The sequence below is a fragment of the Globicephala melas genome, chromosome 11 (assembly GCF_963455315.2).
Source record: "Globicephala melas chromosome 11, mGloMel1.2, whole genome shotgun sequence".
Classification (NCBI taxonomy): domain Eukaryota; kingdom Metazoa; phylum Chordata; class Mammalia; order Artiodactyla; family Delphinidae; genus Globicephala; species Globicephala melas.
Genome location: NC_083324.2, coordinates 55,116,830 through 55,131,010, shown reverse-complemented (window position 1 = coordinate 55,131,010; position 14,181 = coordinate 55,116,830). Strand labels below are relative to the sequence as shown.

Here is a 14,181-nt window from a genome sequence, read left to right as displayed (position 1 = left end):
CTGAAATGTACCTTCTCCCTGCCCACACCCCCTCCCTCTACCTACCAAGACAAACCTGAGCTTGAACTCTGAGGATCTTCTGGGCTAACGTCTGGATCTAGCTTAGTTTCATCCACTCTAAAACTTGCTTCCCTGTCTCACTGGTAGCGTGTGTCTTGAGCCTGAGCTGATTTCCCCCATGAACATTTGGAATTAATTGAAACATACAGACTTTCAGAGGGAAAATGCTTAGTCATACCTGTCATGTTTTCTCCAGCATCAATTATTTTTATTCTATAGAATTAATTTACATCTTTCTGATGACTGCTAGTGTTACTGAAATTTTTATAGAACCAACTTTAATCTACTCTAAGAGATGGAACTAAGAAAAGGGAATCCTTGTGCACCATTGGTGGGAGTGTACATTGGTGTAGCCATTATGGAAAAGAGTATGAAATTTCTTCAAAAAATTAAAAGTAGAACTGCTATATGATCCAGCAACTCCACTTCTGAGTGTTTATCCAAAGGGAACAAAATCACTAATTTGAAAAGATATCTGCACCCCTGTGTTCATTGCAGAATTATTTACAATAACCAAGACATGGAAACAATCTAAGTGTCCACTGATAGATGAATGGGATAAATAAAATGTGGTATATTTATAGCATAATATTATTAAGCCATAAAAAGAAGGAAATCCTGCCATTTGCATCAACATGGATGAGGCTTGAGGGCATTATGCTCTTAAAAAAAAAACAGATGTAGAGCTGAGTTTGTTGTATCATGGCCGTTTTCTTAAAGAAATCTCAAGATTTGTTTCAACTCTGAGATGAACAATCCTTGTAAATGCTATCAAAAAGGAAAAAAGGCTGGGTAAATAAAGAGGATGGGGGAAGAAAATAATTTAAGTACCCTCAGTGGTTCCACTTGACTTTCTCTTCAATAAATGCAAACCCTGGAAAGATTAGTCGATATATCTCCTGTGACCCCAAATATCTCAGTTACCATAGGCCCCTCAGGAAGTGACCATCTTGTTGTCCTATGTATGATTTTACTGTTCAAATATGCACAATTTTTGTGTAATGTGACTCATAAATGTAAATGATGGCTCACTGAATGCCCAAAGTAACAGAGATCTGTTTCATCTTTGGAGAAAAAGAGGTGTTGAATGTATTGAGAAATATGTATTGATATCCAATGTGATCCCTTCCTAAGGGACTTTCAACTGCAGTTTTAATGACATTCAATTTTGCCTTCTACTGCCTGTGGAACTTAACCTCTGTTAGGATAGATCAGATTTCTTCTTGATCATTTTGTGTTAAATGGTTAGATTTCTGTACAAGTTTTAAGATGCATCTTTCATACAGAAATGAAAAATGAGGCTTGAAAATATTGAGGCTCTCATACCCTTTCTATATTATTTTCATTCATTTCATCACAAATGCAGATTCTAAAGCCTCTGTCACTAGATCAGCAGTTAATGGGGCTATTATTGGAGCCTTACCCCTAATATGGGTATTAGGGGCCACATTAAATACTTTATGAATAAATGTTTTGCTGTAGGAAGAAGCCATGAGTGGAACAAGAGATTGTTTTGTCCATCTGATGTTGACATATCCATATTGGCTGTGATGAACTCTCACCTGGAGCAGTGACTTCTTCACTTCCGCCTTAAGGGAAGCATGGCTACATCAGTGGTCAGCAGTGCACTTGAGACTTGGGGGGATTCTCAGTGTAATAAATGGAGGGACATCTTGATGTTTTGGGGACTGTGGAATATGGAGTAAGTCGGGGATCTTACTTCACTATGGGTCCACTCATCAGTATAAATGACCATTAGCAAATTAGATATGAATGCCTGGAGTACAGAAGCCTCCCCTGCTAACATCAGGCAGGGGAAAAGCTGGAAAATAAGACAATAAACTCAGGTAGTTGTTCTTAGCAACTTGTGGTTCAGTGGAGATGAACATGGTGTCTTTATTTTCTGGTTACTGATTGCTGTGTGGAAAACCAACAGTGGCTTCACTGGCTTTGCTGTACTGTACTGCAGTCTCTCCTCTGTCTCTGCTGTTGCTTTCTTAGTGGAGCTCGGTGCCACTATTGATCTCTTGAAGGGCTGCAGAATCTCTGAGTGTGTCTCTTTGGAAATTGGGAAATAAGATACAGGACTTGACCTCAAATTAGTAAAAAAAAAAAAAAAAAGAACCTTTAGTTCCATAGTGGAATACAATTTTATATGATGAAAATATCTTTATGTTTTATAAGGTATGTGTGTGTGTTTGTGTGTATACAACATCTTTCACACTGGGGGGAAAAGAGAAAATGATGAGATTGATGGGCTTGTTATTTTGGGTGGAGCTAGGAATTCTCACCATAATAATGGTTAAGAACTCAGACTCTGAGACATGCAAAGCTGGATTCCTACCCCAGCTCTGTCACTAGCTTGATCTTGGGATGCCTCTGAATCTCTCAACATTTGTTTTTGTATCCGTAAAATGAGGGAAATGATTGTGGTTAACTCATAGAGTATTGTGAATATTAAATAATAAAACAGTCAGCAAAACACCTAGAATTTTAGTTTTGTACGTGAAATATGCCATGATAATAGCTAAATCATTTCTGCAACTTGGCAATGGACTCATACTTCTGTGCTTAAATGTTGTGGTAATGAACCATTACTTATGCCCACAGAACTAGTGCTTCTGTGTAGACGGTCTGAGACTTAGAACCGCATTCATTTGCCACCATTCAGTGTTCGGTTGCAATCAATTTATTAATCCAAGTGAAGATGAATTCTTTCAAGCCACAAGTCAGCTTAACTGGACATTTCGTATGAAAGTCACTTTCCAGAGTGTGTCTTCAGCCTAGTGAATGTTTGGTGATGTTCATCTCTGTAACTGAGACTGGAACCAGAAAAATCTAGGGTGTTAAGGAAATTTAGTTGATGCTGAGGATACCTAGAGAAGAATTCTCCACGTCAATATTTATTATCCTTCTTAGAGCTTACATTGACAGAGCTGATACTTCTCTCTGTGGCCAACCTGAACATTTTGACTCTTACAAGGTCTCATTTATATAAAACATGTTAAATTGCATTTCCATCTCATACTAACCATACTATTTTTCTATAAACATTTGGGAGAATTTTCATTACTTTGCTTTGAAATCATTTCACTACAAGAACAATTTATGAGGGGCTATCATTTCTCAACATGTATTGTGCATACATGAGCATTCTTACAAAGTGAGAAAAACTGAATCTAAATTGTTTTCAAATGCAATGATATTTTATGAATACTAAATTTAAACACTGATGAAGTAGCTGGTTTTAAGTTTTATAGATATTTGTGGTCTACATTTTGTAGATTTGGTGTTATTGAAGGTTAAGCAGTTTGGACCATGACAAAAAGAAACATAGGCATTTAGTTATATTTTATATATTATGACCTTTTTTTAATGTAAGCCCAATGGTGTGTTAGTTTCTGCTTTATAACAAAGTGAATCAGCTATACATATACATATATCCCCATATCTCCTCCCTCTTGCATCTCCCTCCCTCCCACCCTCCCTATCCCACCCCTCTAGGTGGTCACAAAGCTCCGAGCTGATCTCCCTGTGCTATGCGGCTGCTTCCCACTAGCTATTGGTTTTACATTTGGTAGTGTATATATGTCCATGCCACTCTCTCACTTTGTCCCAGCTTACCCTTCCCCCTCCCCATGTCCTCAAGTCCATTCTACAGTAGGTCTGCATCTTTATTCCCATCCTGCCCCTAGGCTCTTCATGACCTTTTTTTTTTTTAGATTCCATATATATGTGTTAGCATATGGTATTTGTTTTTCTCTTTCTGACTTACTTCACTCTGTATGATAGACTCTAGGTCCATCCACCTCACTACAAATAACTCAATTTTGTTTCTTTTACGGCTGAATAATATATATGTCCCACATCTTCTTTATCCATTCATCTGTCGATGGACACTTAGGTTGCTTCCATGTCCTGGCTATTGTGTTCTTTTTCATGAGAGCCATTCTGACAGGTGTGAGATGATATCTCATTGTGGTTTTGAGTTGATTTTCATTTCCTTGATGATTATCAATGTTGAGCATCTTTTCATGGGTCTGTTGGCCATCTGCATTTCCTCTGGAAAAATGTCTATTCGGTTCCTCTGCCCACTTTTTAATTGGGTTTTTTGTTTTTCTGTTGTTGATTTGTATGAGTTGTTTATATATGTTGGATATTAATCCCTTATGACCAGATATATTGACACTTTAAAATTCAAACTTTCTTTGACTTTTAGAAAGTTAAAATAGCATATATTCCATATACTTTATAACAGTCCTAAAAGGTTTTGAGCAATGTCCTTAATCAATCCCATTAGCAAGAGGCTAAATAAATAAAAATCTCTAGATTATCTCAGATCAGGTTTCATCACTAAATCTGTTCACGTCAGATGAAGTTTTGCTGCCAAATGACCTATGAAAAAATGAAGTTTTCCCAGCATTTTGAATTTTGGAATACTGTTGAGGAATTATAGACCTATAACCTATAGCCTATTATTAGCATTAGATAATTTTATTTGATTTACAGATTAAAAAATATCATCCTCATTTTATGGCTGGCAAAACTGAGATACAGAGTAAATTAATAACTTTTTCTAGGTGACAGAGCAAGAATGTTATCAAAATAGAGATGAGGGCTTCCCTGGTGGTGCAGTGGTTGAGAGTCCGCCTGCCGATGCAGGGGACACGGGTTCGTGCCCCGGTCCGAGAGGATCCCTCATGCCGCAGAACGGCTGGGCCGCTGAGCCATGGCCGCTGAGCCTGCGCGTCCGGAGCCTGTGCTCCGCAACGGAAGAGGCCGCAGCGGTGAGAGGCCAGTGTACCGCCAAAAAAAAAAAAATAGAGATGATGTCAGAGTGCCCTGACATACCCCAAACCCCCAGGGATCCTCTTAACATTTTAATAGAATCCTTAGTTATTCAAATGACTGTTTCATTATGGCTTGCTTGGGCCATGATTACAGCCATTTCTCTAGGCAGGTCAGGACCTCAGCACTTCTCAACACCATGGTGCTGCATCCAGTTTCACTGGCTTTTGATGCACTGGGGTACTGGTTGTGTAATTGCTCTAAAAAGCTCTAGGGCTTATATACCAAAATATGCATGTGTGACATTGTTGGGATGGGCTGAATTAAGTGTATCTGCTCCTCGCAAGGTCCATTTTGCTAGCATTTTCCTTTCTTCCCTTTGAGGAAGTCAAGAGGACTGAAGCTAGCTTCCTGCTCTGTCTCCTCCCAGCTCTTAAAATTTCCTGCTCTGTTTCGCTGGCACCACCCATGCCAGGACCCAGGGCATGTTTCACTGCTGCAGCTGTTTCACTAGCCTATTTTTGTCAACACAGCGGTTAGTCTCAGAAGTGATGGCTTAAAATAATTCACCTGATGTCCTCTTGGACATCTGAAACCTGAATGACTTCGCAACACCTGAGGATGCTGAGAAACCTGTGTGGTCACTCATGGTGTCTTTAGCAGAAAGCTGACATTAGCATTCAGGTTTTTTCTTTGCATGTAGGCATTCATTCATTCCTTTATTTGTCTGTTTATCCAGGGAGCATTTATGGAAAACCTAGGAGTGAGCTACCTGCTAGGAAGGTCACACGAAGATCACTAGACAGCTGTCTCTCTGGAAATACAGCGGGGAAATAATGTTTTTCCTCCCTGGCACAGATACATCATAAGTTAGCCGAAGCATTCACAGCTTTCCAATGGTATGAGCAAAGGCATCATTCGTTTTTTACAGCCACACATAAGAAGCCAGGCAGGGTAGTTTAATGTCATGGGTTAGCAGCACTGGGCTTTGGTGACATATGGCTTGGGTTCAGAATCTGGCCAACCATTTACTAGGCTGGCTGATTTGGAGAAGTAACCTATACATGGAGCACATTTGTGGGTCCATTTGAGAATCCCCTGACTTTTGGTTCTGCTGTCTGTGAAATGTGGGTGATGCTGTTTTGCTGAGGAGCTTAATGAAGCTATTTGTGTGTATGAATTCAGCCTGATGGTGACACGAAAAATAGATAGTTTTCTTTCCTTCCATTGCTGTACTCTGACCTATTCTTTGATATCTCCCTCTCTGTCTTTTCATGAGACATTCACCTTTTATTGCCTTTAACAATAAGGACAGTATTATTTTCAGCCATTAAAATGTTTAGTCTAGTTTAGATTAAAAATTTACATAAAAAATCAAAAGAGTGAGATGAGCTACTTCAATATATATAATTACATATTAATTTATATATAACTCTATAATATAATTTATATAATATATTAATATATATTTATAATATATTAATATGTATTATGTATTTCAAATACATATATTATATATATTATACATCTTGTATACAATATATATGACAAATGATTCACCCAGAATATATAAATGTATATTATATTTATATAATATATATATTTTTTAAATTTATTTATTTCATTATTTATTTTATTTTTGGCTGCATTGGGTCTTCATTGCTGTGCACGGGCTTTTCTCTAGTTGTGGAGAGGGGGGCTACTCTTCGTTGTGGTGCGTGGGCTTCTCATTGTGATGGCTTCTCTTGTTGTGGAGCATGGGCTCTAGGTGCGCGCGGGATTCAGTAGTTGTAGCACTTGGGTTCAGTAGTTGTGGCTTACAGGCTCAGTAGTTGTGGCACATGGGCTTAATTTCTCTGCAGCTTGTGGGATCTTCCCGGACCAGGGGTCAAACCCATGTCCCCTGGGTTGGCAGGCAGATTCTTAAGCACTGCACCACCAGGGAAGCCCCATATAATATACTGATATATATTCATATAATATAGTTTTATAATGTATTAGTATATTATATATTTCAAATATGTATATTATATATTTCCTACATGTATATTATAGGAACATATATTATACATATTATGTATCATACATATTATGTATAATTATGTATTATACATATTATAATAATATTATAATATTGTACATATCATGTATAACTATACATAATAATAAATATTATGCATAATTATACATATTATGCATATCAAAGATATATTAATATATTATACATTAAATTTAATATATTATATATTAATATATTATTTTGGCATATTATTATAATACATATATATTTAATATATATTAAATATACATTATATATTATATAAATATATTATATATTTTAATATATTATACATTATCAATATATTATTATAACACATATATATTTAATATATTATTATGACACATTATTATTATTATATTATATTATAATTTTAATATATTATTATAACATACAATATATTATTTATTATAATAATATCTCAAAATATTATATATTATATATTAAACATATTACATATTAAACAGATATAAATTGTATATAACATATTAATATAATTATATATTTGTATATAATATACAGTATATGAATATATTATTCTTATAATATAGTTATATATTGTATTAATATATTTTATATTTCAAACATATATAATATATAATAGAAATATTTTTATATTTAATATATTTATATGTAATAAATTTATATTAATATATTTATATTATTAAATTTATACTTATAAACACATAAAATATGTTAATATAATTTGTATTATATATTTCAATATATATTCTATATATCGTATATATTTGAAATATATAATATATTATCTATATTAATATATTATATTTTGAAATATATATTATATAATATATATGACAAATTACTCACCCAGCATATATAAAGCAGTTCTACAAATCAGTGAGAAAGAAAGCAACCCAATAGAAAAATGAGCAAATGACTTGAACAGACACTTCATAAAAAAGGATATCCCACTGGCTGATAAATTTATGAAAAGCTTCTTAAATTCAGTACTCACCAGAAAAATGCAAATTAAAACTACAATGAGATACTACTATATAGGTACCAGAATAGTACCTATTCATTTTATAAAAAGGCAAAAGTGATCGTGTATTGAGAATATAGAACAACAGGAAATTTCAATCAGCTGCTGATGGGAACATAAATTGATTTTCCCAACATGGGAAAACTCTTTGGCAATATCTATTAAAATTAGACATAAGCATATGCCATGACCCAGCAAACCCCCTCCTAGGCGTAGACCCCACAGAAATGCATACACCTGTGTTCACAAAAGACATTCTCTGCAACATTTATAGCCCCACAGTGGCCCCAAACTGGAATCTATCCAAATTCTCACACAATCAAATATTATATGACAATGCAAATCAATGATTTACAACCCAGCAAAAACATGGATAAATCTCATAAATGTAATATTGAGTGAAAGAAGCCAGTCCCCCAAAGACTACATATTCTATGATTCAATTTGTTTGAAGTACAGAAACAGAAAAAACTAATCTATAACATTGGAGGTCATTTTTGGGGAGAGTAATAACTGAATTGAAAGAGGGCAAGAAGGAGATTCTTCTGTTTCTTGACTGGGATGCTAGCTATACAGTGTGTTCAGTTTGTGAAAATTTATCAAACTATGCACTCATGTATGTGTATTTTTCTGTATGTCCCTCTTCAGTAAAATTCTCTTCTTTTCCCCATGACTCTGGAATATTTTTCATTTATCCTTACCTTGCTTTTCTGTACCTTCCCGTATCACCTACCCATTCTTTTTACACTCCTATTATCCTTGAGCTCTGGGATGCTACAGTCCAGAGCCCAAGGAGACCTGGGCTGGGGTAGACTCTTCCCCGTTCTCCCCACCTCCCAGACACGCTCTGTACATCCAGGCAGAGCTCTCTCTGCAGCTCTAGTCCTTGGTCCTATGACCCATCTTGGGGATTCCTGAACACATTACACACCAGGATCTTCTTGTGCTCTGCAGCCCTCCCACCTACCTGATATGGGGAAAATCATGACATGGCCTGCACAAAACTTTTGAGAAACATTCAAAATTTAATGCAGAATCTGATCAGCCATAACCAGAATGTGAGTGATTCTTTACATCCAAAGGCCTGAGTTCTTCAACAGATCAAATATAAAGAAAGACATGGTTTGGGTGCTATGGAGTAAAATAGACCTTCAAGGAATATTGAATTAAAACGAATAGGCAAGAATAAACTACTATGTCTAGGGATGCACTAAAAGTATTTTTAAAAAATACACACAAAAATGATTACTATATCATCAGGGTAATGGTTACTTGCTGGGTGTGGGGTGGGGGGAAAGAGTCGTGATTGGGATGGGCACGTGGATGGAGCTTCTGGGGTTCATTGGTGTGCTGGTTAGTTTTATGTGTCAACTTGGCTAGACCACAATGCCAAGTTATTTGGTTGAATATTATCTAGATGTTTCTGTGAAGGTATTTTTCTGATGAGCCTAACATTTAAATCAGTAGGCTGCAAGTAAAGCCAATTACCCTCTATAACATGAGTCCACCTCATCCAATCAGTTGAAGGCCTTAATAGAAGAAGATTGCCCTCTCCCAAACCAAAAACTCTATATGGTTACCAAAGGGGAAAGCGGGGAGAAGGGATAAATTCAGAGTTTGGGATTAGCAGATACACATTACTATACATAAAAAGGGTAAACAACATGGTCCTACTGTATAGCACAGGGAATTATAATCAACATCTTGTAATAACCTAGGATGGAAAGGAATCTGAAAAAAACCATATATATATATATATATATATGTATTCTTTGCTATACACCAGAAACTAACACAACATTGCAAACCAACTATACTTCAATTTTTTAAAAAAATTAATGTTAAAAAATAATGAAGAGAGAATTCTTCTAGGAGACACCTTCAGACTCAAACTGAAGCATCAACTCCTTCCTAGGTCTGCAGGCACTGCCCTACTTTGCAGACTTTGGACTTGCCAGATTCCACAATCACATGAGCTAAATTGATTGCCAATATAGGCTACTAGCTAGGCAATGGACTAAGTGCTGAATATACAAAACTAAAAAAGCCATAAACTTGAGTTTAAGTACCTTCCCTTTGAGGATGGATGGGGACACAAAGCTGATTCTCTGCTCACTTCCTTTCTTTATCACCATTACCTGAAGGCAAAAGGTCTTCTTTTGGGAACACATGCTAAAAATAAATTGACTCCTGTTAGTCCCTTTTGGGCAATTGGTTGCCTACGGAACACATCCAAAAGTCAATGTCTTTGTGTTAAAAGTGTATAAAATTGCTGTCAGGAGGAATAAACATAGGATATTAAAAGTTAATGTAAACAGGACTTCCCTGATGGCACAGTGGTTGGGAGTCCACCTGCCAATGCAGGGGATGTGAGTTCAAGTCCTGGTCCAGGAGGATCCTACATGCCTCAGAACAGCTAGGCCTATAGGCCACGACTGCTGAGCCTGTGCTCTGGAGCCCACGAGCCACAACTACTGAGCCCGCTTGCCTAGAGCCTGTGCTCTGCAACGGGAGAAGCCACCGCAACGAGAGACCCACACACTGCAGCGAAGAGTGGCCCCTGCTCGGCGCAACTGGAGAAAGGCCGCATGCAGCAATGAGGACCCAATGCAGCCAAAAAATAAATAAATAAATTTATATTAAAAAAACGTTAACGTAAACAAAGATCACAGGTTTAACTCAATGTTAACTGGAGTCTCCTGTTTCCTTAAAATCTAGACAGGACTGATTCCAACAGCTAGGTCATGGTTTTAAGAAGTCCAAAGCTCTTCTTTTATTTCATATTTATTTCATTTTAATTAATTAATTAATTATTATTATATTTAAAATTATATAAATACAATATCATTATATATTAATATTATATAATAATATAATTATTATATATTAATATAATATATAATAATCTTATAATAATTATAATAATATATAATTATTATATTTTAAAAATATTTAAAATTATATTATTATAATATATAAAATTATTATTATTAATTTATTTAATTTTGAAGGAAAATTTTGCTGGATATAGGATTCTTTGTTGATAATCTTTTTATTTCAGGAATTTAAATATGTCATCCCACTAAAGCTCTTCTTAAATGTTCTCTCTTACTCTGTTTCTATTATGTGGGAATGGGACTTTTTCATCTCCCATGTGGCACATCTCCTGATCCTCCCTCCAAAGGAACTACAAATCAAGAGTTTTATTGCATGTTTTAGGGATTACTGGGAAGGGTTCCATTAGATACTATAGAGCAAATAACTGGAAAAATTCTATTAAAACATTTTTTTCACCACCATCATCATCATGTAGCACTTGTAGCAGAATTCTCAGCATCTTCCCAGTTCCTCAGTGGACTGAGTTAAAATCCTCTCCTTGTCTCCTGGTGAGGATTTTATCAATCACCTTTTGTGGTCTCCATTTCTGCCATCCCACATGCACACAGCCATCTTCTAAACCAGTGGAGCTATTTTCCCAAGACCTGCACCCACTCCGGGTGAGAGATTGTTCACAGTCCTCACCTAGGAGAATAGCCAAATCCAGGCTTGGAGACAGTTTTCTTCACCCCAGTTCACCTCCACTCTCCAAAACATCCTCACAAGAAAACGGAGAAGTTGAGTTTGAGTAAATAAGGCCTGACCACAGTTTCCCAATGATTATTAGAACCAGAAGAGTCAGGGATAAAATGTCAAAAAATTGTTGAGACGAGAGAGATAGAGCGACCTTCTTCTTCTGTGCTCTGAGGAGGGACCTTACATCTTTGCATTTCCAGTTGCTTCTTCTTGAAATGTATTCCCAGACTCCCTTCTGCCTAGCAACATGTTTCTTCTTCTTCTCCTTCTTCTTCTCCTTCTCTTTCTTCTTCTTTTTTCAGTGTTTCTTCTATTATAAACAACTTGAGAAATCTTTCAAAGTTAGCTCCAGAAATTTCATCATTGTGTACCATGATTTCTTCTAGCCCTTCTTTCTCTCTCCAATAAGGTAGTTATTTTAAGACAGTATGATTTGAGTGTGACTACCTTTCCTACTAAACTGTGAATTATTTGTGATTTGGGACCATGCCTGGTCATAGGATTTTTTCTGAAGCAGTGTGTGTTTCTTAAGGTTGTAAATAATGGAAAGATGGCATTTAAGAGGAAGTTGTGTTGATTCATATATGAGTTGTCTCAGAAGGTTCATGTTTTTTTTGTTTTTTAAAAATTTTATTTATTTTTGGCTGCACTGGGTCTTCGTTGCTGCACGTGGGTTTTCTCTAGTTGCGGCAAGTGGGGGCTACTCTTCATTGCGGTGCGCGGGCTTCTCATTGCAGCAGCTTCTCCTGTTGCGAAACACAGGTTCTAGGCATGTGGGCTTCAGTAGTTGTGGCTCGTGGTCTCTAGAGTGCAGGCTCAGCAGTTGTGGCGCACAGACTTAGTTGCTCCACAACATGTGGGACCTTCCCAGACCAGGGCTTGAACCTGTGTCCCCTGCATTGGCAGGCAGATTCTTAACCACTGTGCCACCAGGGAAGTCCCCAGCAGGTTCATGTTTTGCAATGATCCAATGTAAGCTTTCTTACAATTAAAGAAGAAAATTTAGCCTTATAAAGGAAAACACCTAAAACTCTGGCCAGTGTACCTTTCTTTACGCAAGAAACAGATGATTTAGTGGCTTTAGGAACTGCTAACTTTCTACTATTTTAAGTTATTAGGAGAGACTGCAAGTGTGGATAAAGATGTTGCAAAGATATTTTCCCATGTTTTTAAAAAATCTTGGGTGTGGAATCCTAGGTACTATTGGATTTGTAGGGAAGATAAGACTTTTCTTCTGTCTTCTTAGGTTGTGTAATAAGGCTTGTAAATTAAACTGACAAAAGACAGATTAACAGGAGGAAAAACATACAAATTTTACTTGATGTTAATATTTTATGTGGCATGAAAGCCTTCATAGAAAAGAAAGAGATATTGTAAGGATGGGATAGACCTGGAAACTTACATGCCATGTTAGCAAAGAACAGTTCGCTGTGGAGACCAGACATGACAAAGGGAAAAGGGGCTGGGCTGGGGCTGCCAAATTGTGGGAAAGTTAGGAAATATGTGGGGGAAACTAATGGGAGATAAAGGTTATTTTAGTAGGTTTGTTTGCACAGATTCATCGTGGTGTCAACTTTTCACGTCTGGAGATAAGAATGTTCTCTTCTTCCTGGTGCAGGGAGAGCACTTTTCTCATATGAAATTGTATGTCCTGCTTTTAGGTAGAAAGAGGGAGGTCAGAGACCCTTTCTTGCCCCTGCTATTCCTCAAGTGTATGCAGCTCAAAATAATCCATATAGCAGGATGGCATATTTGGGGGTGGCATGTTCTGATCCCCTTCAGAGTGTAGGGTTTTTTTCCTGCAAATCACCACCAATACATTTATTTGAGGGAGAAAAGGTCAAATCTTATTAGGAACTTTTAAACTGGGTAGGACTAGAGACCCTGATCTGCCTAACTTCTGGGTGTTCACAGCTGCACGGGTGACCAGGTCCTGCACATGAGGCGACACCATGAAACTGATGAAGAGGGGGACACGTTCTGAGCAGTCACACGATGTCCCATTCAGAAGGTGCTGCCTTCTTCTTATCAGAAAAGTAGTGCTGAGAAAAATGAAAGCAGAACCTAGCCAGGACTTACTAGCACGTGCCCAGACATGATGGTGGCCTTCTGAAAGGGGATCACACCCTATTTACAAAGTAGGAGAGCGATGCTCCCAGCTGAGCTGAAGGATAAGAGCTGGGGCCAACTCGAGGGGTGTGAATGGGGGGTGGTACCTGACCCCCTGAGTCTTTGCCCTTCTGACCTGGGCCTCCACAAGCCATTCTCTGGTCCCAGCACAAGGCAAACTCGGCAAATCTGCAATGGAAGGGGATTCTGCCCCAATTCCTCAATGCCACTCCGCTTCCTCAGGTCTAACAGTGACCAAGCCACTGGGTGTAGGCTCACTTCCACCCATCCCCTGCTTCTGTGCAGACACATGGCAAATATGGAACCCAGAGCCCACCTGGGCTGGAGCACGTCTAGGTGTTGCTGGGTTGGTCATGTAACAGGTGCCTGGAGATGATCAGGCCTCACTCACGGTGGCCAGGCTGAGATAGTGTGGGTTTGTGTGTGTGTGTGTTTCTTTTCTTAAAAATTGAAGTACAGTTAATTTACAATGTTGTGTTAGTTTCAAGTGTACAGCAAAATGATTCAGTTATATATATTTATGTATTCTTTTTCAGATTCTTTTCCATTAAAAGTTAATTCAAGA

The 14,181-nt window shown here is 37.3% G+C and overlaps 1 protein-coding gene across 1 annotated transcript in view; it reads left to right on the top strand.

Moving 5' to 3' along the window:
* LOC132598118 (synapsin-2-like) overlaps nucleotides 1-14,181 on the top strand; it is a 679,754-nt gene that overhangs the window by 307,343 nt on the left and 358,230 nt on the right. The gene's annotated exons all lie outside the window — the stretch shown is intronic.